The 3674-nt window shown below is 44.5% G+C and overlaps 1 non-coding gene across 1 annotated transcript; it reads right to left on the minus strand.

The window, feature by feature from the left end:
• Window positions 1-3149: 3149 nt before the first annotated feature.
• Trnas-cga lies at window positions 3150-3224 on the minus strand. Its single transcript has one exon. It is a non-coding gene; the product is annotated as a tRNA-Ser (tRNA).
• Between the last annotated feature and the right edge of the window lie 450 nt (window positions 3225-3674).

Here is a 3674-nt window from a genome sequence, read left to right on the forward strand (position 1 = left end):
AAATTCAAATGGGAGGTTCTCGGCCACACTGCATACAGTCCAGCCCTCTCTCCCAGTGATTACGCAATTTCTGGTCCCATTAAAAAGGCTCTGAGGGGCAAATGATTCACCTCGGACGACGACGTCCAGCTGCACGTGCGGATCTGGTTAACATCGCACCCCTAAGAATTTTAAGAGAGAGCCATTCACCGCCTTGTGTCACAGTGGGACAAGTGTCTCAACAGCCACGGGCAATGCTTCTAACATACAGGTACTGGTTTATGTAATTATGCCTTTGGTATGTTGCTTTTTGAACGCCCCTTATACAACTTGATATGTCACTGCATACAGCAAGTGTCATTCTGTGAACGTAATACGAGATGGATTGGGGTCGCCTTCACAACAAGCCACAGGAGCTGGATGTTGTGTACATAGTTCCGCGTAGTTAGCGCGTACAAAACTTTCCCACTAGAGCGCGCCCTGCTAAGCACAACAGTACAGGCGCAGCACTCGTCCGTCTCCGCACTATGAGATGGCGCTACCTAAGAGACGGACCAAATTCTGCTTCCGCCGATCCGTGTATTAATATGTAACGCAGTCAATGAGATTGCTGCTAACCTAGAACCTTTTCTCCTCGCGGATCACACTCGCGCAGTGATACCTGAACGCGCGAGGTGTTATAACGAGTGTACAGACCTCCAATTAGTCAGTCTGCATTTATCTGTAGTCAAGTTTCAGTCTGCGCCTAATAAGATTATCATATTCCTGCACATAGCCATGAAGATAAATGAATAGACACTTTGTCACGTATCAGAGATATGTGAAAATAAGATTAACGTACCAAGACCAAAGGAACTTCAGATTGTCAATTGTAAATAGCATCCAGAATCAAGTTAAGTAAGGTTTATGATTGTTATTATTTTAATAAATGTGTATGAAAATTAATCAAGTTCTGTTTAAAGTTGGTCACCATCAATCTGCTATACTAAGCGTGCAAGTGGCATTTCTATCGTCTGACCTAACGGCAGAAGATAAACATGCCACGATAAGACCACGAGACATACTGCTGACACTCGCCTACTTCGTTAGAGCGACAAGTCAAATAATCTGATGGTGTGTGTACCAAAAGTCTTACAGTATGCACACCACACTAGAATACACTGAAAGTCAGCGTATATGGCGAAGGAATGTCGCTCCTGGTGGCGGGAGTTTTTAACCTCTAAGAACTACAGGGAGCATTCAGTAAGAAATGCCACATATTTTGTTTCTCGTCCAATTTCCGCTGAAAAGGTGCAGAATTTGTTGCGTAACGTTGTGGAATATTCCTGCTTGAGCCCCTAAAGTACTATGAAGTTCCAATAAGTGACAGCACTATATGTAGCTTTCAAAATGGCATCTGTAACAGAGGTGATTTTCAAGCAGGGACCTGACATAGAGTTTCTCTTGGCGGAAAAGCAGAGCACCACAGACATTCATGGCCACTTGCAGAATGTCTATGGAGACCTGGCAATGAACGAAAGCACAGTGAGTCGTCGAGCCAGGCATCTGTCATCATTGCAATAAGATCACGCAAACGTGTCCAATCTCCTGCGTGCCAGCTGGCTGCACACAGCAATGACACTTGAAACTTTAGAGCGTGTGAACACTCTCATCTGAGGTGATCGACGGATCACAGTCCAACACCTTGCTACACAAGAGAACATCTCTGATGGGATCGGTGACACATTTGTCCACCAGCTGGGGTCCTCACAGGCGTGTGCCCACTAGGTTCATCGGCACTGTAACGTTGCGAGTATATAGGCAAGTTGTTCGTACACATAGGGCTAGTACTAACAAGGGAACCTCCCCATCGCACCCCGCTCAGATTTAGTTATAAGTTGGCACAGTGGATAGGCCTTGATAAACTGAACACAGATCAATTGAGAAAACAGGAAGAAGTTGTGTGGAACTGTGAAAAAATAAGCAAAATATACAAACTGAGTAGTCCATGGACAACATAGGCAACATCATGAGAGTGTGAGCTCAGGAGCGGCGTGGTCCAGTGGTAGCGTGAGCAGCTGCAGTTGGTTCAAGTCTTCCCTCGAGTGAAAATTTTACTTTCTTTATTTTTGCATAGTTATTATCTGTCCGTTCGTTCACTGACGCCTCTGTTCACTGTAATAAGTTTAGTGTCTGTGTTTTGCGACCGCATCGCAAAACCGTGCGATTAGTAGACGAAAGGACGTGCCTCTCTCAATGGGAACAGAAAACATTTGATCGCAAGGTCATAGGTCAACCGATTCCTCCACAGGAAAACATGTCTGATATATTCTATACGACATTGGTGACGGCATGTGCGTCACATGACAGGAATATGTTGTCGACCCACCTAACTTGTACACTTGGCGAATGGGTAAAAAGAATCTTCTACCTTGCCCGATTTACGTTTTCTTGCGGATGTGATAATCACTCCCAAAAAAGTGATGAAAACATGAGAGTTTGTCACATAAACTGAAAATAAAAAATTAAAATTTTCTCTCGATGGAAGATTTGAACCAAGTACCTTTCACTCCGCAGCTGCTCACGTTACCACGAGACCACAGCGGTCCTGCTTTTTTTATGTCCTTGATATTGCATATCTTCCCGTGAACTACTCAGTTTGTATATTTTGCTTATTTTTTCACAGTTTCACAAAACTACTTCTTGTTTTCTCAGTTGATCTGTGTTCAGTTTTTCGAGGCCTATCCACTGTGCCAACTTATAACTAAATCTGAGGGGGGTGCGATGGGGAGGTTCCCTTGTAAGGAGAGCTGAGTTTCCTTGCTTGGTTGGGTACGAGTCAGCGGAACGAAGCGAGCTCAGTGCAGAGACAAGGAGCGCCTCGACGGAAATGGGTAAATGCCAAAGCTGGGAATTTGGACGGATGTTGCTAGCATGGCCTTTCAGCAGATGATGCGTTAAAAATGGTGGAGTGTCAGACAAGCTAAAAGATGGTTTCTGGCAGCCCTTTGACAATCTATGGTAATTTACAGTCAACTATTACAGCAAATTTGTACACACTTGTGATCTCAGAAAAATGAGGCTCATCCTGTGACACAACAATATTTTCAACATCTTTAGAGACCAGAATGAGATTTTCACTCTGCAGCGGAGTGTGCGCTGATATGAAACTTCCTGGCAGATTAAAACTGTGTGTCCGACCGAGACTCGAACTCGGGACCTTTGCCTTTCGCGGGCAAGTGCTCTACCAACTGAGCTACCGAAGCGCGACTCACGCCCGGTACTCACAGCTTTACTTCTGCCAGTACCTCGTCTCCTACCTTCCAAACTTTACAGAAGCTCTCCTGCGAACCTTGCAGAACTAGCACTCCTGAAAGAAAGGATATTGCGGAGACATGGCTTAGCACTTGCCCGCGAAAGGCAAAGGTCCCGAGTTCGAGTCTCGGTCAGGCACACAGTTTTAATCTGCCAGGAAGTTTCATCTTTAGAGACGTTAATAGTTCACAGTGACCAACATTTCCACAGTGAACATCTGAATTAACAACTTTTAAACGTTTCGTGCCATTTCAGCACACATTATCTCAGATGATAGCATTGCACAATAACTATCACGTCTGAATGCTACGTATCTGTTTTATTTCTTACTTACGGCGTTTTTTATACCTTTTTTATTACGCAAATGTTTGTCAGAACATAGCAGGCTCCACAGTTACACA

Source organism: Schistocerca piceifrons, chromosome 3, assembly GCF_021461385.2.
Source record: "Schistocerca piceifrons isolate TAMUIC-IGC-003096 chromosome 3, iqSchPice1.1, whole genome shotgun sequence".
Lineage (NCBI taxonomy): Eukaryota > Metazoa > Arthropoda > Insecta > Orthoptera > Acrididae > Schistocerca > Schistocerca piceifrons.